Genomic DNA, 22,945 nt, shown 5'->3' with positions numbered 1-22,945 from the left:
GCTGAGTGATGATACCCTTGGGTGAATTGGGAGGGCTGGAAGCCCCTATGGAACACAAAGCAATTGAGGCTCCCTGTAAGAGGTAGGAGGTGAAGCAAAGGGCAGCAGTGTTACTTGGAGGAATGGACTGTGAAGCGTAAGGAAAGGCTTTCTCTGGGCCATTGTTTTAAAAACATGGGGACCAGTGTGGTGCTACATTCTAAGGTGCCTAATGGATTTGATTTACCAGAGTTTCTTTAATAATAATAACAAAACAATTTGGATTATTTATAGTTTGGGAAATGCTTTTATTACATTTGCATAATGCAGAGTATGGATTTGGGAATAAAGATAGATGTTGGTTCAAGTCCTGACTCCTCCACATACTGGCTGTGTGACCTTGGCCCAGTACTTAACTGTTTTGGGCTTTAATGTCCTCAGTTGTAAACTGGAGATAATAATCCCTAGTGTTTAAGTTTGCTGTAAGGATTAGTAAAAATGAAACTGTAGCATCAATTCAAAGGATTTGTACATGGAGAAGCATATAGATAGGAAGTTAGAATCTAACTGGAAAAAGCCTTTCCTCTTTCCCTCCCTCCCTCCCTCCCTCCCTTTTATTTACTGAAAATAATTATTGACATGCTGGAAATTGCGCTAGGAACTGGAGATTCCATGGTGACAGAGATAGTCACCATCATCTTTGAGGATTCTTTTTTTTTTTAAATTTTTTTTTTTACATTTATTTATTTTTGAGAAACAGAGTGAGACAAAGCGTGAGCGGGGGAGGGGCAGAGAGAGAAGGAGACACAGAATCTGAAGCAGGCTCCAGGCTCTGAGCAAGCAGTCAGCACAGAGCCTGACGTGGGGCTCAAACCCACAAACTGTGAGATCGTGACCTGAGCCGAAGTCGGAGGCTCAACCAACTGAGCCACCCAGGCACCCTTGAGGATTCTAATTCAGTTGAGTATATTCCACCCATATACATTATGGACAATATTTGCCACATGTGTTAGGCAGCTAAAGTGAAATCTAGAATGTTAAAATGAAATCTAGAATGTTAATGGAACTGAGATCCCCTAGACCAAATCACTCAGTTTAAAGAAAAGGGCCAAGTCTATGGGGCTAACACCAAATTGATATTAAATTTGTTGACATTTAAATTGGTTTGTCAAACTGAATGGAAGTGACTGGACCAGGCAGGGAACACCCTGTGTTTTGGGAATTAACATTGGATGAAAGAAGTGAAAAGTCCAGTGAAGGTTTTCTGTGGTCTTAGAAGACTCAGTCTTGAGCAAGGACAATGGAGCCAGGTATGTAGGGTATCTGGAAGACTTCAGCCCTACCCTGTTTCCCCAGTCTCTACTCTTCTTGCCTTACTCAGGACTCTTTCCTGAATCCCACAGTTCATATGCTCCTCTAACCAAATGTGGATCCTGATGCCTATTTAATGCAAATGTTACCTGGAACTGGCAAAAATTAAGGTTCTTGTTAGTGATGTACATCTTAGTATGGTTAAAAGACCCAAAGCAGAGTTTTACCAAGTTCAGGGGAGGAAGAGGGAGAAGGATTATTAGAGTCCTGGGAACCACAGGAAGAGACTGAATCCTACAGAGAATCCAGCAAATGAACAGGGACACTGGGGCAGTGGAAAACAGTAAGGGCTTGGAAGTCCCCTAAGAAGTTATCCTACAATTGATTGGAGAGTAAGTGACTATATTTTATTTCTGAATGTCACTGCCCTTTTTTTATCAACAGATGATGATTTTTTTCTCTCACTAGATTTGTGTCCAGTGAGGAAGGAGATAAACTTTCACCTCTTTTCCCAGAATGAACAGGGAGGACCTGGGACTTATGACACACATTACTCAGGAGCAGGACTTTGTTCCGGCCTGAATGGACAAGAAAGGATAAATAGAGCAACATCAACAATGAAAAACAAACAACAACATGTGTTCCCATGAACCCATGTTTGAGTCATGAAATGAGAATACTGTAAAGGGAACGTGCAGGGATGTAACAAATGTGGAGGTGGGGCTTGCTCAGAAGTTCTGTGTTGTTTTCTGTCCATGGGAATAGGAGTGGCCGAAAGTTAGGCAACTGCAGTGAGAGGTACGTAGCAGGTGGTTTGGCAGGGTGGAATTTACCTTGCTAATATCACAGAACACGTGATCCTGCACCTAAAGAAGGTACTCCAAATACCTGGATTTTCTCAGTATGAGATCTTCCTTTCTAAACATTAGCTAAAAATGAATCTTCTCTCTTGGGGGATTAAAAAAAGCACCCTCCAACACATTTTGGGTTAAATTTACTTCTAAAACATCAGAATCTGGGGCTGAGGAGAAAAGTCAGAAGGATTTGCAATTGATTTCGGGTTAATTCCTTTCTGACTTACTTTGGAACTCTATGTCAGTCACTCAGCTTTTGTGTGTGTGCTTCATATTAGGAACCTGAAAATCTGAGATGTGAAAAAATTATTCTGCCTGCTACAGAAAGAGACACTGAATCTAAAAAGAGACTGTGTCTGTTCTCAGAAGTAGGTTTCCTTTTGGAAGGAACTCAATATGATTTACTCCAAGTTCAAGCCTCCCTTTAATTAAGTAATTCATTTTTAAAAGGAGCAGAGTGATTTCCTTCCAAAGAGTACTATTTGAAAAGGGAGATAAAAAAGTAAATTTACAGTGGAGAAGACTGATTAAGCACTACCTCAGCCAGTGGATCAAGGCCAACATCAATAGTGATAAATGATGTTAATGGTAGGTATCTATGATATCATGGCATGAAAATGGCACTTTACCTCTGTGTTTTTATCCCAAATAACTGACAACCTCAGTCTAATCATGAGAAAAAACACCAGACAAAATTCCAACAGAGTAGCATGCTGTAGAATATGTACCCCTTAAACTCTCAAGGTCATCAGAAACAAGCTAAGTGTGAAAAACTGTCATAGCTCAAAGGAGCCTATGGAAACACAACAACTAGATGCAACGTGTTATTCCGGGTGGAATCCTGGAAAGGAAAAAAGGATACTAGGTAAAAGCCAAGGAAATACGAGTAACATACTAGCTTTACTGAATAGCATATCAACATTGGCTCATTAATTGTAACACATGTGTCATACTAATGTAAGATATTAGTAGGGGAAACTGGGTACAGGGCATGTGGAGACTCTGTACTATCTTCTCAACTTTTCTGTAAGTCTAAAACTGTTCTAAATAATAAAGTCTATTAATTTTTGGAAGGCAAAATAGTAATTAAGAAAGTCTTGAAAGGTCCAGAGTTATCCCTATTCCCTATTCTAAACTCCAATTAACTTAAACTCTGTGTTTCTGGAAACGTTTTCCTAATAACTCTGAACATAGTTAAATCATACCCTTTCATAAAGGAATGGCTTTCAAACATTTTTAAGCAGAATGGAGAGGGAAAGTACATTTACATTGTGATCCAGGGTACACACACACACACACACACACACACACACACACAAACCCAGCTACATAACCGAAACAAACATCTCTCAACAATATTACTCTGCAGTGCATGCTTTTTTTTTTATTCTATTCTCTTTGATTAGCTCTAGTGTATTCTATGTTATTCTCTTTGGTGATTGAAAAATATCCCAATTGTGAGCTACACCAATTGGAAAAATCCTCCTTTAAGGCTTAACTCAAGTGCCAGCTTCTCTAAGATGCCTCTGCACTGTCCAATATGGCAGCTACTAGTCACATGTGGCAATTTAAATGTTTAGTGCTCTGTAGCCACATGTGGCTCATGGCTACCATATGGGACAGCATGGATGTAGAACATTTTCATCATTGCAGCAAATTTTATTGGGCAGTGCTATGGATTCTCTCCATCTCTTGCTTGAACTAATGAAATAGCCTACCAACTTATCTCCTTTTCACCTTAAAATCTTCCATCCTGCTGCTGGAATTAACTTTCTAAAATCACAGATTAATTTCTCTGCTTGAAACCCTTCAGTGGCTCTCCATTTCCTATGATATGAAACATTCCTCTGAGGCCCTTCAGAGTTTGATTTCTCTACCTCTCCAGTAGCATCTCTGAACTCTCCTGCTAAATTCCATTTACTCTTAAGCTTCTATGCTTTTGTTCATCTTTTTTTTTTTCTGGAAATGCTCTTGTGCCCTTTCTCTTCTAGACATAATCCTGATTACTTTCATAATCCTAGCTCCTATATTCTCCCTTCTATGAAACATTCCCAAGAGACTACCCTTCCCAAGGGAAATATATTGCTTTCTTTTATGTGTTACTACTAGAGCAGTGTTTTAGCACTTACACCATATTATAATTAGCCATGTACAGTCTGTTTCTCCCCTAGACTACGAGGTCTTTGAGAACTGTGAATATGCCCCAGTCAGCTCTTTATCTCCGCTGTCTGCAATGAGGGATACTTGTATGCTGGCTCATGAGCTGGATGGCTGGATGGATGGCTGACTGGATTGTAAGTGGGGTGAGGGCAGGGATCACACCTGTACTTATTTAATATTTCCACAGCACAATGTGGGGTACATAAAAGGTAGTTATGAATTCTCATTGTCTACTTTCAGGCAATGAGGTTTAGGCAGATTGTTTTTTATAAATTCAGTACAATCTGTCTTTTTGTAGGAAGGAAAGAAGAAGCTGGTACTAAATTTTCTTCAGTGTAACAAATGCTTTTTTTTCTTTCCTTCTCATACTGTTAAAAGTTCACAGACTCTGTGGGGAACAAAAAACTACTTGTGAAGTGGTTTTAAAGCCCATTAAAATGGCTTTTACAAGTGCTTACTCTAGGTGAGTAATAATTTAAGATTGGTAGGTAGAAAAATTGTTCTAATAGAAAAAAATCACAGGATGAGAGAACATCTGAAGACCTGAATTCTGTTTCAGCTTTACTGTTTTGTCATCATTCATTCATTAATTCATTCATTTTACTTTGTGTCCTTGAACAAGTTCCAAAATCTTCTGGGTCACAGCTTCTCTGTGTAAAATAAAGATAATTCATAATTGTCTCTAAGTCTGTCTCACTGATGTAAAGAATGTAGGGATGGGTTGTGAGCTCTTTAGAAGTCATAGTCATAGTAGTATTTGTTGTTGTTTCTTATGAATTGGTACCGCTTTAAACTATTTGCAAGATTTTCTTAAGTTATAAAGTCAAAGAGTCTTTGTGAAATAACGGTTATCTATAACGGAGTGCTTTGTATATTTTATGGGGAAAAGAAAACCTCAGCCCTTATTTGTGTTTGCTAGTTGGATTGCCTAGTAATGTTTTTGAAAAAATAAAAAATACAACAACACACATATATAGCGATGACCACAAACCACTACTTGAAAGGCACCACAATCTCCAAGCACATTTTCAAATATCTTGGGCAGGGTTACCACATACCACTGTGTGGGCTGTGCCCTGCCCAACCTTAAGTAATAGTTTTTGTCTTGGGGACCTAATCAAAAGCTGCTTCTTTATATGAACATGATTTGATTCACAAAGACACAGAGTTCCTATGATTAATGGCAAAACCTCCTATCATGTCTATGTAAGAATCAGGCATAATAGCAGTTTATTGGCTTCCCACTTTTCCAGATATCTTGCTCTAAGTTTTCTGTGGATGACGCCAATGTTTTCTGTGCCTCATAGAAAGTTCCATCCTTGCTTAACATTTTCATGTGAATTTCCCTTCCATCTTAGAATACGCTCCAGCCGTCCTTTGGCAACCAATTCTTTATGCTGATACCAGGGTTAATATTGGAAGTCAGACCAGAAGTGATGGATTTGGACAATTCTCTAGATTCCTCAGAGAGGAAGAAACAAACAATTATAAGTCAAAGGATGTTACCGCTTTGGGCAAAAGTTACTCTAAGTTTTCTACTCTCGTACTTAGAAGTGAGTTACTGAAATAGTACTAAAAGGAAAAAGTCTCACTAACAGTTTAGCCAAGTTGTTGTTGGTACAGTGTTGGTTTGAATCATACACAAAAGCAGAGTGTTTTTGTGGCTCTCTGGACCAACTTTATTACCTCCAAATTTAACTGACACTAAATAAAAGCAGAACAATAGAAAACATGTGTTTCCAGTCCAACTCTCAACTGAGACCACTGGGCAGCATGGCATGTATTGAGTAACTGTAATTTCAAAGTAATCCTTGTTGTTTGGCATTTGCTGACAGATTCCAGAGGGATTTGTGAATTAAGGACATCTGCCTGGGAAAGAAAATTTGGAATTTGACTTTAACAGAAAATTTCAAAATAATTTAAGAAATAAACTATTCATTTTATCAAAATGAAGATAGTAGCTATCAAAAAGAAGATAAATATTTCAAAACTTAAAAAGAGCAGGAAGTACATTAATGTTGAGTAGATCAATAAGAAGAGAAATTTGTACTAGGGGAGATGATATATCTTGTCTTATTCCTGTTCTTTCATTTACTCATATAGAAAAAGAGCAAGTGGGGCACCTGGGTGGGTTAATTGGTTAAATGTCTGACTCCTGGTTTTGGCTCAGGTCATGATCTCATGGTTCATGGGATTGAGCCCCACGTTGGGCTCTGCACTGACAGCATGGAGCCTGCCTGGGATTCTCTTTCTCTCCCTCTCTCTCTCCCTCCCCTCCCCTCTCAAAAATAAATAAACATTAAAAAATAAATAATAACAAAAAGAAAAAGAGCAAGTATGCCTATTTATTTCTGCCAATACTGGAGTGGAGAGTAGGGCTTCTAAGCCAAGTTTTTAACTATAATGTCATTTCTTAAGATGAACCTCTGTATTACTATTTTATTAAAGAAGAAACCCTGTTATCCTATAAAGAAGGAAAGAGGAAAGACTATAGTTTTTTGGGTGGCCCTTTCCTTCTGAAGATACTATTCCCAAGGTCTGCCAAGTTGTTTTCAGAGGTAAAAAGTAAACAGAGTTGCCACACAAACAGTGGCCTTAAAGTCATTAAAAATAATTAAGTCATTAAATGTACACCCATATTATTCGCAAGAGCCAAAAGGTAGAAGCAACTCAAATGTCCACTGGCAGATTAATGGATGAATAAAATGCAGTATATACGTATAATGGAATATTATTCATCCCTAAAAAGTAAGGAAATTCTGGCACATGCTACCACATGGATGAAACTTGAGGACATTATGCCAAGTGAAATAAGCCAGTCACAGCAAGACAAATGTTGTATAATTTCTCATATAGAAGATATCTAAAGTAGTCAAACTCATAGAAACAAAGTAGAATGGTGGTCTTACCAGGGGCTAGAGGAAGGGGGAAACAGAGTTGTTCAATGGGTATGGTTATGTTCAGTTTTGCAAGATGAAAACATTTCAGAAACTGGTTGCACAGCAATGCAAATATACCTAACACTACTGAGCTGTACATTTAAAAATAGTTAAGATAGTAAATTTTTATGTTACGTGTAGTGTATCTTATTGCAACTAATTTTAAATGTCAGGGGCACCTGGATGGCTCATTTTGTTGAGTTTCTGACTCTTGGTTTTGGCTCAGGTCATGATCTCATGGTTCATGAGCTTGAGCCCTGTGTCAGGGTCTGTACTGAAGTGTGGAGCATGCTTAGGATTCTTTCTCTCCCTCTCTCTCTCTGTCTCTCCCCCACCAAAAAGAAACTTAAAAAATTTTAAATGTGAATGAATAACTCTAAACATTATGGAGAACTGAAATTTAAAAATACACTTGGAAACAGTCTGAACAATATATGTTTTTTGTCATTAAAAGTCATTGAGGTTCTCCATTCATAGTGGGGCATGACAAGTTGAGCAAAATCACATAGATGTACTATCCAAAGCTGAGTAAGTGAATAACCCCAGATGTCTTCAAATAATAATTGCAAGGTCCCAACGGGGTTCCCTTTTTCTTGACTTGCAGGGTTTAAGAGGAAAATTGGGAACTGCCAAACTACAAAGAAGCTTCTGAGAGGAGGATTGACATATTTAGGTGTATTCTTGGCATCAGTGAAATTAGGCATACAATATACAGAATATAGTACTTGTAGGAACTGTAATTATGATATGCTGATTCGTTTTTGACAATGAGCACTTACAAAGGAGTAAGAGTGGAAAAGTGGTTAAATTGTTTGATTGAAACTTTTCTACTATCATTATAAACCCCTTTCTAGGCAACTGTGTTCCATGCACATCATAACTGTTCTGCCTTTCTCTTTTCTTCCCCAGCTCTTAGCCATAAAACCCACAATTTGGTAAAGGAACTACTTGCTTACTGTTTGTTTCAAAGGACTCTGTTTTCTTAGGAGCTAGAAGTCTGACCATGAAGCCTTTATCCATCCCCACCTATCCTCATTATAATTGATGTTTCATCAGAAACAGAAAGCTTATTTCCAAGGAACAATTTGAGGCCAAAGAAGGCGAGTTACTGCAATACTGATGTGTCAAAATCATACCTGCTGAGCACTTGCTCCCAGAGTTCTGTCAAAGGAAATCTGTTTGCATAGGCAGCTGGGCAACCAAGATACTTCCGACAGTGTTTCCTAACTGTAGTTTTCTTTGCAAATTTATTTATTTTTTTTGATAACACTGAATATTTGCTCATAAAACTTTGTTTTTGTTTATTTTTCTGTTCTTCCTCCTCTGCTTCCTCCTCCTTCTCATTCTTCTGGCTTATTTTTTACTTCTTATCATACTGTCTGGAATGCTCCTGGTGATGAGTTCGGTATTTTTCTTATTTTGGTGACCACTAACACTGAATTTCCACAGGTGTAATTTTTGTGACAGTAGTAATATGGTCTGCTGCCTTTTCACTGCCCTCAACTGAGCTACTTCCGTGTCTCAGTTATTACCGCTTTTAGGCAAATGAGTGGAAAGCCAGGCTGACTCCAAGGGTCATGGAGATTGACATAGCATTGTTGAGCTATCTTCTCTGCCAACCCCCAGATCCAGGGGCATTTCCCTACTGAGTTGGTTGGGATTCTAGGTCAGCTAGTTTCTGGGATAGGAATTGGAGGGGTAAAATGAGAAGGAGAGAAAGGAAAGGCAGGTGGTTATAGAGTTATGTCAAAAAATGTTGTTGCTTTTAGTAAATTAAATTACTCTAATTAGATCTTATGATCTTGTACTTAGAATTGAGTTACTTAAATGACATACTAAAAGAAAAAATTCTCGTTGACAATTGAGCCAAGCGGATTTCTCATTCTCCTAGTATGTGGACATATTATTGCTGGCTTTATTCTCCAGGTGCATGGATGCCTTGTGTGATTCCAGTGAAAAGTGGAGAAGCGCTGAGCTCCACGCTTGTTCTTTTAAATGGGTAACACTTATTTGTTTCCTAAGAACTTTGCTGATGTTCAAGTAAATGTGAGAAGGTTAGCGGCAAGTGGGTACATTAAGAAAAATATTTTCAACTGGCAGATTTTATAACCAATTTAACTATACACCTAAACTGGGTGAGATGAAATGTTCTTTTCCCTCTTTGTATAAATGAGGGCTTGTTGGTCAAGAATACCAGAGGGAATCCCCTAAGAGTGGTGGATCCCCAAAAAGATATGTCCACATCTTGGAACTTGTGAATGTGATCTTATTTGGGAAAAGGGTCTTTGTAGCTAAAATTCCAGCAAGGGAGGTACAGAGGAAAAATGTTCCCTAAAGCCGTTGGAGGGAGTGTGGCTCTGCTGACACATTGATTTCAGACTCCTAGCCTCCAGAGCTATCAGAGAATACATTTCTCTTATTTTAAGCCACCAACGTTGTAGTACTTTGTTACTACAGCCCTGGGAAACAAATTAAGAGCTCTTTAAAAACCCTAGAATTTTATAATGTGGAACTCTCTTCAGGGAACAGAAACATTTATTAAGTACCACTGCAGCAGGCACTGGCTCGATGCTTAACTTAAGTGATGAAGGATGAAGAAACTGAGGGCAAAAGTCTCACAGTGACCACACGGGGAGCTGGGTGAGAATCTTACTGAGAGGCAGTGTGGTGAGTATGGAGCTCTGGCTCTGGATCATGTCTGGCTTTGATCCTGGCTAAGTTACCCACTCCAACTCAGTTTCCTCAACTGGAAATTAGAAATCATAATAGAACATCATGTAACGTGTAAGGTATTAGATGAAATGTGTAAGGTATTAGAATAATACATAAGAAGGGCTAAATGAACATTAACTGTTAAGATTACTACACACTAGACTACACAGTATATTCTACACACTATACACTATACTAATCCTACTAATCATAGCCTTAGCTATGGACACCAGGCATAGATGAAAAGAGAATGAGCTCATCTGTAAGACAAATCATCTGAACTTTATCAGTTATCACATTAGAGGCCACTTTTAGAGAGATTCTTCTCTAGTACATTTATTCAGTTCTGGTGTGGCTGCCAAAAGGAGATAAAAAATATATCACCTCATTTTAAAGATATAAAAACTGAGGGGTGCCTGGGTGGCTCAGTCGGTTAAGCAACTGACTTCGGGTCAGGTCATGATGGCACCGTTCATGGGTTTGAGCCCCGCGTCAGGCTCTGTACTGACAGGTCAGAGCCTGGAGCCTGCTTCAGATTCTGGGTCTCCCTCTCTCTCTGTTCCTCCCCTGCTTGTTCTCTGTCTCTCCCTGTCTCTCAAAAATAAATAAACGTTAAAAAAAAAAAAAGAAAAAAAAAGAAAACTGAAGTTCGTTATCTTTTTGTACCTTGCTCATGGTCTAAAGCCAAGAGGAAATGACAATGGGATTCAGTCCTAGGATTCTCTCACTCCAAAGTGGTCTTTCTGTCACACTGCACTTGCTTCCTGTGACAACGCTCTGCACATGCTAATGTCCAAGGAGTGTTTTTTGAATTTTGAAATCAGGCCTCATTATCAATAACTTTATTTTTTTTATATGAAATTTATTGACAAATTGGTTTCCATACAACACCCAGTGCTCATCCCAAAAGGTGCCCTCCTCAATGCCCATCACCCACCCTCCCCTCCCTCCCACCCCCCATCGACCCTCAGTTCTCATTATCAATAACTTTAAAGTAATATTGGAACTTCCCAAATTATTTTGAAATGAAGAAATTGTGGCCAACCATTTCAGGATCACCAATCTCTGAAAACATTATGGCAAAGGGAAGGATTAAGAAACAATCAATTTAGAAGATAAATCTATTTCTTTTTGTCCCCACCCCTACTCTTTTTCCTGTTTACCATAGATTTCATAAAAGTGGCCAGGCAACTAGTCGAAATCTAGGTTTATTTTTCTTTTCTTACTTTCTTAAAAATTAAAGAAACAGAAGGGAAATGAATGTCCTATTATAAGCACGGATCATCCTCACTTTCACAGTTAACATTTTGGAAAGAAAATGTTTTCATTTTATATTTCTCAATTTGTCCCATCTAGTTAATTAGATACTAAGACATTTACTCCTCTCTTGTATCAAAGGTCTTCAGGATGGGATGCGGCTCCATTTAAATAAAAGATGAAGGATACTGAAACAGAAGCAGCCTTTAACCAGCAGACCCATAAATAAGAAAGTAGTTGGAGCTATACAGTCCTGACCCTGGCACTTGTACTGAGCTGGCGAGAGGTTCCTCACCTGGAGGTTAAGCACTCGGTGGTGGGGTGCATCTATAAACCCCTTAAAATGTTTGCAAATTTTGCATAAACATTTTCTACCTACACTTCAAAGGGGCCTTGATATCTGTAAGCTGAGAACGGCTGCTTCAAGGCCTCATTACTAAAGCTAATTGCCACATTTTATTCCTTTATATTATCTTAAATGCCATTGTAATGTCAAGTGTATAATAAATGTTTGTTGGTTGCTTATGTGAGAACCAGAAGCTCCATGTTATTAAAGATGTCATATTGTTTCAAAAGGGTCAGATTTCTAAAAGGGCGATTCCATGCTCTAATGGGAAGAATTTACCTGCCAGGGAGGGTCCAGATTGGGTTCTTGCCCTTGTGCCTCTGTGGAATGATCCTGTGTGGGTTACTTCTCTTCTCTGGGTTGCTGTTTCTTCATCTGTGAAATAAAGATGGGAATTAACCCAAAGTTGCCTTCAAACTTTAAAACAATTCTGTTCCATGTTGGTGTGCCTGGGTGGCTCAGTTAGTTGTGTGTCCAACTCTTAATTTTGCCTCAGTTCATGATCCCAGGGTCATGGGGTCAAGCCCTGCAAAAGGCTCTGCGCTGAGCATGGAGCCTGCTTGAGATTTTCTCTCTCCCTCCCTCTGCCCCTCTCCTCCACATGCGCATGCTCTCTCTCTCTTTAAAATAATTTAAAAAAATGAATAAAATCTAAAAATAAATAAATAAGACAATTCTGTTCCATGTCAAAACAATTCTGTTCCATCCTGCTAAATGATTTCCCACAAAATTCTAGATTGTATTATAAAAACAAGGCATGAAAAGTTAGCCATACTTTAAAAATTATTCTTAGAGAAGGTTACAGTTTGAGAACATGCCATTGGCTAGTGACATCTGAATGTACTTGGAGGACTATAAGGTGCCACATTACCACCCATAGTAGGGTTTAGGGGAGGTCCCAACTGGGACAGAGTTAGAGGCTAAGAGGCTTATACCTCTCTTCTATCAGAGCAACCAGCTTGTAATCTGCTTTATGTAGTGGGTTTCTGAGCGAGATTTTGTTTGTAGAGAATGTTTTTTGATTTTAATTAGTCTCTGTTGATATCCATGTGGGGGGCAGGGAGGTTGTAGAAAAAGGAAAGAGGTGAAGTTAATTATTGTATTTAAAATCAGGTTTTGAAAAGTCACTGGAAACAGAGTCAGAAGGCCTAAGGCTTGTTTCTTAATTTCTTATTTATTAGCTGTGTCACATTTGGCAAGTCAGACAGTCTTTCTGAATCTTTGTCCTCACATATAGAATGACAAAAGTATCTCATTTACAGGGTAGTTGTAAGAATCATATGAAATGTTTGTGAAAGAGCTTCATAATTGCTAAAGTAACATAAATTTGGAGTTCCAGCCCTATGTTGGGCTCTATGCTGACAGCTTAGAGCCTGGAGCCTGCTTGGGATTCTCTCTCTCTCTCTCTCTCTCTCTCTCTCTCTCTCTCTCCCCCCCCTCCCCCACTCGTGCTCTGTCTGTCTCCCAAAAATAAATAGACATGAAAGCAAGAAAGCAAAAGAAAGAAAGAGAGAGAGAGAAAGAAAGGAAGAAAAAAACAATTTGCAGATAAGTTCAAGTTATGGGGTGGAGTTGTAAAATACAGCAGATTACAGAGTTCCAAGTATGGTCAAACTTTGGGGGAAATATAAAGTCGTGTTCTTCAGTTCGAAAAGTCAGTTGGGGGTACCTGGGTGGCTCAGTCAGTTAAGCATCTGATTCTTGCTTTCAGCTCAGATCATGATCTCACAGTTCGTGGGATCAAGCCCCATGTCAGTCTCCATGCTGACAGTTCAGAGCCTGCTGGGGATTCTCTCTCTCTTCTCTCTCTGCCTCCTCCCCCTGCTCATGTACAGGAGTTCTTGCTCTCAAAATAAATAAATAAACTTAAAAAAAAAACCTGAAAAAAATAGTTACTTGTCCAAGGGTAGGATGGAGGGAAATGTGGCCTATGATCAGTTCAAGTAAAAAACACTAAAGAATTTAAATTGACTTCAAGTTCATTATGAGCCATTAGTGTTGTGGAAAGGTTGGCAAATAAAAGTGATCTAATTGTCTCAGTCCATTTGGGCTTTTATAGAATGCCACAATCTGGGTAGCTTATAAACAATAGTGATTTATTTCTTATAGTTCTGGAGACTGAGTCCAAGATCAAGGTGCCAGCATCACTGTCTTTCTGATGAAGGCCCTCTTCCCGGTTCATAGCTGGCACTTTCTAACATGTCCTTACATAGTGGAAGGGGCAAGAGATCTCTCTGGAGCCTCTTTTATATGATCAGTAATCCCATTCATGAGGGGGCTCCATTCTTATGACCTTAGCACCTCTGAAGGGCCCCTACCTCCTAATCACTTTGGGGGTTCTGACTCAACATGGATTTTGGGGGGATACATTCAGACTGCAGTGCCAATATTCTTCTGTATCGACAGAAGTACAGAAGTGTGCCATGGATGACAAGAGGGGGCTGCAACTCTTTGCTTTGATTAGCATCTTTTTTCCAGCTGGTATGAGTGGTTACTGCGGCAGGTTGAGCACAGCCAAAGAAAGTTAGATAGAGAACGTCTGGAAGGTTTTCAAGGGCAACATTGAGAGAAGATTTGGAGAGAGAAACTTGTGTTTTAAATGTGTTACAGGCTATCACGGAGGTGAAGGTTTGGAATTGTTTTATTGTTTTCAGAGGTGAATCTCAGGAAAAACTTTAAACAATAAGAGCTATCTAAAGGGGAAACGATTGCCTGGTTGAAGGAGTGAGATTTCCATTAGGGAAACTGTTCAAGCAGAGACTGAACCACACCTTCTGAGGGTTGTTACCAATCAGCAGGAAGGTTTTAAGAAGAAATTACTAAGATTTCATCAAATCTAAGATCTTATTTCTACAACAGAATTCAATATCCCACTAGAGAATGATTTGCTTCATTAAATTGTTTTTTTGCCATAACAGAAGTGTGGGTTTTGAAATTGGCAAACTGGAGTTTGCTATTGTGCGATATTCAGAATGTTGTTTAACCTCTGGGAACATCGGTTAGGTTGTCAGTAGCACAAAGATGATTATCTCTGCGTTGCTGTGAAGGTGATACAACAAACACAACATTGGTAAAGGATGATGCTTCAGGGAGCTCAGAGAGTAAGGGCTCAGAGAGAATAACTTTTATCACATTTATTACCTGTTCCTCTTACTTTCTACATGTATCTTATTTCCAGTCCGAAGAGATTCCTTTCAAGTGACTCTACTGGACCCTTCAGAGACATACGAGCTAGGTGGGTCAAATGGTGACTCCCATGAGTCTAGGAGAAAGACTTCACTCCGGAAGTTCACAGGGGTACCATATCACCTCTTTTGTGTTTGCATCAATGTTTGTTTTCTCCTAAATGGAGGAAACCTGTGGAACAACTCCTTTGTCCTAAATTATAACCTGATTTTCCTGCCCTTCGAAACCAGAACTAGGGCAACCTGATTGATTTATTTTCTTTGTTTAAAATTTTAGTCAATAAAATATCTTATTAAAAATTTAAGGACCAAGATCTCCCTTGTGGAGCAAAGTATCTGCAACCTCGAGGAATAAAGAGTTGGTAACTGAAGTATTTGGGTCAGTTATGTATTCTTTCTATGCCTATTTTTTTCCATCAATAAAGCAATTCTAAGCTGATTTTACTTAAAAATGGCTCCCCAGTTGATAAGGGGCAAGCAGTTTACTATTCTTAACAGAAGAAGAAAAACATGACATTCCTCCATGGTTAGGAAAGAGACCGTGTGAATTCTCTCTGACAGAAGTAGAAGGAGGCAGTAAAGACACTGGGTTTCCATAGGCTGGTCATAGGCCGGCCTTTGGCCTCAGTTAGAAGGTAAGAGGGAACTGTCTATGAGGAGATACTATGATAATTCTGACTAAAGATCTCACACAAAAAGCGGATTATTCGATTTTCAAAAGAAATGAAAAAGATACTATACCACTCTTTAGGTTTATTTATTTATTTTTTAAAAGTTATTCACTTATTATTTCTGATAGAGAGCATGAGTGAGCACAAGCTGGGGAGGGGGGGAGAGAGGGAGATGCAGAATCAGAAGCAGGCTCCACGCTCTGAGCTATCAGCACAGAGCCTGATGCGGGGCTTGAACCCACGAACTGTGAGATCATGATCTAAGCCGAAGACAGATGCTTAACCAATTGAGCCACCCAGGTACCCCACATTCTCTAGGTTTAGATAAGACTCAACTTCAAATTTTGTTTTCACTTTTCTTTCTTCTGCATGAGCAAACATTTATTGATGCCTGTGGGGCATGACATTCTATGAGGCACAAGCATGTTGCAGAACAGGGATGAGCTGGCACTTTGGTCACCTAAAGAAGAGGTCTGGGTGTGAGGACAGTAGAGTTAGTATTGCTCCAGAAAAATTGCCATGGAAGTAACATTTTGAGCTTGTTTCCTTCTTTCTTCTGCTAGTCCTTTTAATTTATTTGTTCAATATTCTACTTCTATTAATTCCCAAATTCTCTTTTGTATCTTTTCAGAGATCTGGAACTCAAAATGATCACATTAGCTTGGAATTCCTACTTGACAACCTTTGATCTTCTAATGGAGCTGAAAAGGCAGGGATGCAATGTTTAAATAGCAAACTGTCACTCAGGAAACTACCATTCTATTTTGGTAACAATCGCAGAGAGTATTTATTGAACAACTTATGTCCCAGAACTTTGCTAACCACTTTATATGTATTGCCTTATGTAGTCCGCCTAATAACACTATAATGGAGGCACTATTTCTATAACTGTTTCACAAATGAGGAAACTGAGACACTGGGAAATTTAAAAGCTGGTGCAAAGTCTCACAACTAATGTAGAGAACACAACTCTTAACCACTCTTGCTATACTGTCTCTTTGTGCAAACACCTTTGATCTTAACCTGGCAGATCATTAATCTACATATCCGTCCATCCAATCAACTGTTCATCAAGAGTATGCTGGAGATATAAACTATGAATAAGACTGACACGGTCACTCTCCTCTGGCCACTTTCTACAGAGAGAGAGCGTGCAAGTGAGGGAGAGGGGCAGAGGGAGAGGGATGAAGCAGACTCCATGGTCAGCAAGGAGCCCGACTTGGGGCTTGAGACCCGGGGATCATGACCTGAGCTGAAATCAAGAGTTGGCCATTCAACCGACTGAACCACCCATGCACCCCAACAGGGTTTCTTTTGACTTATTTCTAACTTGACTCTGAACATGCTTAAATTCTTCTCCTGTAAGCCTGAAATAAATGCTCTTTTTTTGACTTAAAAAAAAATCAAGTTCCTGCTCTCTTTTAAGCCATTTTCCAAAAGCTCTATTCCAGGAAAGCTGCCACACCCATTGTATTTTAGTGAACAATGTGTCCTCAGGTATCTTTTAAAACAGGTGACTTGAGTAGAGATTCTGGGACAGTCCAGCTAAGTGGACACTCTGGTTACTTTCCCCCACCTTTTATCAAGTGATCTGTGGGATTCCATGCTCTGTTCTCTAATTTTGAAAGATCTGTTCTCCTTTCACCTTTCCAAGTTGGCCTGAAAATTTTCTTCCCCTCAACCTCTCCCCTACCCTCTCACTCTTCAAAAAGATGTTAACTTTGGGAGAGCAGTTCTTAATTATTTACCACACAGTCCTCTGGCAGACTACAAGAATCCAGGGCAAAGCAAAAGAGAAAGGCAAAAGAAAACCGAAAGCCCGGGCTAATGATTTCCTTCAACGAGAATTTTTGTTATCATAAGGCGGTGTTTTATTTAGGTTATAGTTCTTTAGAGCAGGTATTAGCTATGTCTTCCTTGTACCTGCTTGGAATTTGTTGAGGCTAATATTTTCCTTATCGAAACAGCAGCAAATCTAAGGTAGCAAAATAATGCTGATGGGAAGGGGAAACCAAGACTCCCAGGGGGAATCTTCATGGTCTATCTCAGAGACATGTGGCCAAGTTTGTACACAATCTTTATGTTATCTAATTATATAATTTTACTTCCTAGCTTGATGCCACAGTTTAAAACTGCACCTCATTCCCTTCCCTGGTTAATTTTTCTCCAGAGCCCTTTTCTCCGCTCATATGCTATAAAATTCACTTATTATAATAATTATTATTTTTAAATAATTCTTTAAATGGCTGATGTCCCCTCTAGAATTTAAGCTCCTCAAGGGAGCTTAGTTTATTACTCATTCAGGGCCTAGAGTTGTTCTGGCACAGGATAGGTGCACGATAAATATCTGTTGGATAAATGAATTATTAATCCTGATCAAAGTAATATTAATAAATAATAACTGTGATCAAGGGTTTTTTTTTTACATATATTTAATTTATAGACAACTGGTTGGACATTTACAATTACAATTATTTTATATAAATCTTCTAATTGGCAGGGTGCCTGGGTGGCTCAGTCAGTTAAGCGTCTGACTTCAGCTCAGGTCATGATCTCATGGTTCGTGAGTTTGAGCCCTGCGTTGGGCTCTGTGCTGACACCTCAGAGCCTGGAGCCTGCTTTGGATTCTGTGTCTCCCTCTCTCTCTTTCCTCCTCCCCTGCGCATGCTCTGTCTCTCTCTGTTTCTCAGAAGCAAATAAACATTAAAAAAAATTTTTTTTTTAATTCTAATTGGCTAAAATATGACAAAAGGACCTCTACAAAACTTTGATGGTCAAAAGTCACATAGAACCCATTTTTATCAGCATGATAGGCTCTTCTAAACATACATGGCATGGGGCGCCTGGGTGGCTCATGTGGTTAAGCGTCTGACTTTTGATTTCAGCTCAGGTCATGATCTCATGTTTCATGAGATCGAGCCCTGTGTCAGGCTGTGCACTGACAGGGCGAAGCCTACTTAGGATTCTCTGTTTCCTTCTCTCTCTGCCCGTCTCCTGTGCATGCGCACTCTCTCTCTCTCAAATAAATAAACACTTAAAAAAGTTAAAAAAAAAAAAACATACATGGAAGGATCAGTCTGTGCTGGTGAGAACGGAAAATCTTGAGTTTTCCTGAAGCAGGCAGACTTACTTGAGTCCCTACAGCTAAGGGTAAGTGTGTGGTTTGTCTGAGTGTACTTATAACTGTTTCTAGCAGCAAGTTGAGGTGCTGCTTACCAGCCACACGAAACTCAGACTCACCAATTTTATATTCTTATTTCTGGACAAAACACTGTCATCCAATTCCATGGTTCTTAGGACCAGATCAGGCAGTCCATTAATTATTTGAGAGCTTCTCCTGTATTTGAGACTGTCCCAATCACAGGAGATGCTTCCCAGCAGTGACATGTCAGTGTGCTTTGAGGTCCCTAGTGGCTGCCCCAGCTCATCCTTTCCTCCCAAGACTCCTACTTCCGGGCCCAATCTAGTGTAAGCGAGGCTGGGCTAATCTGAGTAACAAAGTTCACTTTTGACTGAGATTTAGTAACCTCCTCTCACTTAGTGTGGCCTCTTTCAATAAGTGGCCTGAAGAACTGATAAAGGACTAGATTTATCTAGAAGTGGGAGGAACAACTGGCTTCACTGGGCTTAAATTAATAGAGTAGGTTGGTGAGTCCAAAAAGGTAGGGGATTTGCAAGCCAATTCTCTCTAGGCCTGCCTTAATGACATTTGACTTATTTCTAAACAGAGGAAAGCTTGGTGGGTTTGCAAACATATGCAAATCACATAGCCGTGTAACACCTGTGCCACTCTTAATTATGTCATCTATTTCAGTGTGGTCCTTGGGAGAAAGCCTCATATAAACTATACATCTACTGGTACGTGGGGATTCATGAAGTCCAAATTCTAAATCCATCTGTTCTTTTAATATCTTGGCTAGTTTATTAAAAAAAAAAAGTCTTATTAACATGTAATTCACCCATTTAATGTATATAATTCAATGGTTTTTAGTATGCTCACAGTTATATAAACATCACCAGTCAATTTTAGACCATTTTCATCACCCCAACAAGATACCTGTATCCTTTAGCAGCTGTCCCCTATTCTTTAAAAAAAATTTTTTTAATGTTTATTTATTTTTGAGAGAGACAGAGACAGGGTGTAAGCGGGGGAGGGGCAGAGAGAAAGGGAGACAGAATCCAGAGCAGCCTCCAGGCTCTGAGAAAGCTGTCAGCACAGAGCCTGACACAGGGCTTGAACTCACAAACTGCGAGATCATGACCTGAGCCGAAGTCGGACACTTAACCAATTGAGCCACCCAGGCGCCCCAGTTGTCCTCTATTCTTTTCCAATTCCACCCTTTCTTTCTGGCTACAGGATTGCCTATTGTGGATATGGAACACAGATGGAATCATACAATATATGGTCTTCTTCCACTTAGCGTAATCTTTTCAATGTTCACCCATGCTGTAACAAGTATCAGTACTTCATTCCTTTTTATTGCTGGATAATATTCCGTTGTTCCATTCTGTACCATACTTTATCCATTTTTCAGTCAATGAACACTTAGATTGTTTTCATTTTGGGCTATTTTGAGTCATGGTGCTGCAAACATTTGTGTATACGTTCTTACGTGGACACACATTCTAATTCTCTTGGATATACAGCTAAAAGTGGAATGGGGCTGGATTATATGGTTACTCTATGTTGAACTTTCTGAGGAGCTACCAAACTACCTGCCATAGCAGCTCACCATTTTACATTCCCACCAGCAGTGTATGATGATTCCAATTTCTCTACCTCCTTTCCAACAACTGTTATTATCTGTTTTTTGTTTGTTTGTTTGTTTCTTATTATGGCACTTTGGTTGGCGTGAAATGGTATCTTATGCTTTTGATCTTCGTTTCCCTAATGACTACTGATAGTAAGCACTTTTTCACGTGTCGATTGGCTGTTTGTACGTCTTCTTTGGAGAAATGTCTATTCAATTCCCTTGCCCATTTTTAAATGGCTTATTTGTCTTTTAGATGTTGGGTTTTTCCTCACAGGCCTTAAGAATCGGGGATAGTTGGAGGAAGAGCCTCAGACCTCTTGCCTGCTCCAGTCTAGAACACAAAGCTGGGGTGGTAAGATGCCGGCAGCCTGCTTTTCTCAGGGATATACCATAGCCCTAGACTAGGATCCAAGTTGAGAGGGAGTCCTGTGTTCTCAGCGGCACCCATCCAGAGTGGAACATGGTCCCATAGCTGGAGGTGGGCGGGGACTGGGTTGTGGCTCAAATGCCTCACACTCTTGCTGCTCTTACTGAATTTTAGTAGACTGTCTTGAATAAAGTTTTCTTCATCCGTTATATTTCCTCAGGACAATTTCTAGAGACTAACTAGTTGCTGATGTATACTCTTTACCAATTGATGTTTTGCTAAGGAGTGGGTTCATGGAGCTCCTTACACACCATTCTGGAAGTTGAGTTCCATTTGGATAATTTTTTAGAGAAAGTGTTTCACCTTGTATACTTGGTGGTAAAATAGTTTATGCTGACATAGTAGATACAGAATTATGAAGGGCAGTTTTTATAAAAGTCTTTGCAAGTTTATAAACAGTGGATTAAGAAAAGTGATTGAAGTTGAGGACTGGTTGACTTTTAACTTTGTATCCAAATGTATTTGGTCTGACAAACCACTTTTAATTTATTGTTATTAAATAGTTGAATGGAAATATTTGAACAATGAGGGTGATAGTGCATTTCAGATGAGAGCTTATTGTTGCTCTAGTAATCTGTGTAGAAGGCCATCACCGCCATTGAAATTTATCAAAATGATGCCTGTTTTTAAAAGCATAGGAATAGTTACAATGTGCAAATCAAGTTATGAAAACCTCATTAGTTCTATGCATTAATCTGAAAAGTTCATAGGCAAAAATGACCATACATTTCTTCATTAATTCAAAAGAACTACCACACCACTCTATGTCTTTTTGAAAAACAACTTTCCCAATTTCCCTGATGAATTTATTTGTAGTTTTAGGGCTAAGATTTACATTTAATAATTCTTCAAATTCTTTATTGAATCAAGGGCTGATCTCCTATATATTAATCGCCAACCAGTTGAATATCACTTTAGTTGAGACTCTGCTCATATCTAAAACCCTTTTCTTCCTATTCCTCACACCCCCACCTCCATGGTGAAGTTGACTATTCCTTTCTCTTGGGGTTTAGAAGTCTGGTTAGTTATAAATAATCACATCAGCATCTTTGAGAGAATACGTATTGCTTAATAATCGTGAGAAAACGTTAAAATGTATTCCTTATTGGAAATTCGTCACTTTTTGGCCAGTTGGCTTGTGTGTATTACTGCCTAAAGTAGCTTTATGGGCAAAAAAAGTATTGTATAAGAACATAAAACTAGAATATTTAAGAATGAAACCAAGCATCTCCCAATGATATTTTCCTGAACAGTTACTGAACTACACAAAGATGAATCCTGAAAGTAATTAACAAAGTAATTTTCTCTTCTTTTGGCTGGGAAAGTTTCAGTAATAAAGTTTGGCTTCTGTTGAGTTGAAACCTCTTAGTTTCTAACACAGTTCAAGGCAAATGGAAAAACCCATTCAATCCTTAATTTTTTAATGCAGTTAAATAATAAACTGATAAATTGCATTAAAGCTAGGATTAATTTTTCCCCTGCAAAGGCAGGAATTCTATCTTACTAAATCTGCTTTAGCGTTCAAGCATATATTTTGGAAGATGCTTACCTCCCGGTTGGGTGTATCTCCCTGCGGCTTAGGTGAGCACCCAGGCTTTGGCTCCTCCCCAGCTGCTGCCAGCTTCCCACTGCGCCGGGTGGTTCGGAGCGTCCTGGAGTTAGGTGTTCGGCCCCGCCCTCTGCACTATTGCTAAAACTCCAATTCTGCCAGGCTGATTCCGGTGATTAATTATTGACAAAAGGAAAACACTCCCACGCAAACTTGTGTCCAACAGCACTGCTCCCAGCGATTCCTTCCAGAAGAGAATGCCGGCTGCACCACTCCCCTCCCCCCTTGCTCTACGGTCCCAACTTCCCACACGCTGCCACTCTCAGTCCTGGGCGATCAGGCTCGTCCTCGGAGGAATGCAGCCCAGCGACTTCTACATTTTTAAATTTGGTTTTCTGCAGCTCGTTAGCACTTCTCCGGGGACCAGCCTCTCTGGAGGGGGCGCTTTCCGGATGCAGGGGAAGCCGGGGCTCTGAGAGCAACGGAGGAGGCTAAGGCGTCGCTGTCACCTCCGGCTGCTGCAGTAAAACCCCGAGCCGCCGCGCGGATGGGGAGGAGGGGATAGGGAGGTGTCCTCCCCCTCGCTTGGGCTGGGAGCCCCGACACTACCAAAGGGGCACGTCCTTTGGTAGTGGTGGTGGGGCGGGCTGATAAACAGGAGGCCCAACGTGGGAGCTTTGGGGCTTTAGCCTAAGCCGGCGTTAACCCGACCAGGGGAAGGAAGCCTGCCCAGCATCCATCCATCTGCAGACCTGGGCAAGGGGGCGAAGCTCGGCGGATGCCGCGCAGGACTGCGGAGCG

The 22,945-nt window shown here is 39.9% G+C and overlaps 1 protein-coding gene across 1 annotated transcript in view; it reads right to left on the bottom strand.

Annotated features, from left to right (window-relative positions):
* SPTSSB (serine palmitoyltransferase small subunit B) overlaps positions 1–22,590 on the bottom strand; it is a 29,320-nt gene extending 6,730 nt beyond the window's left edge. The window contains exons 1-2 of the mRNA XM_043594979.1: positions 22,145–22,590; positions 11,838–11,933 (exon numbers count right to left, since the gene is read on the bottom strand). The gene's annotated coding sequence lies outside the window, so the exon portion shown is untranslated. The remainder of the gene's footprint in view (positions 1–11,837; positions 11,934–22,144) is intronic.
* Between the last annotated feature and the right edge of the window lie 355 nt (positions 22,591–22,945).

The sequence above is a fragment of the Prionailurus bengalensis genome, chromosome C2 (genome assembly GCF_016509475.1).
Source record: "Prionailurus bengalensis isolate Pbe53 chromosome C2, Fcat_Pben_1.1_paternal_pri, whole genome shotgun sequence".
Lineage (NCBI taxonomy): Eukaryota > Metazoa > Chordata > Mammalia > Carnivora > Felidae > Prionailurus > Prionailurus bengalensis.
This window is presented reverse-complemented; position numbering and strand designations above follow the sequence as displayed.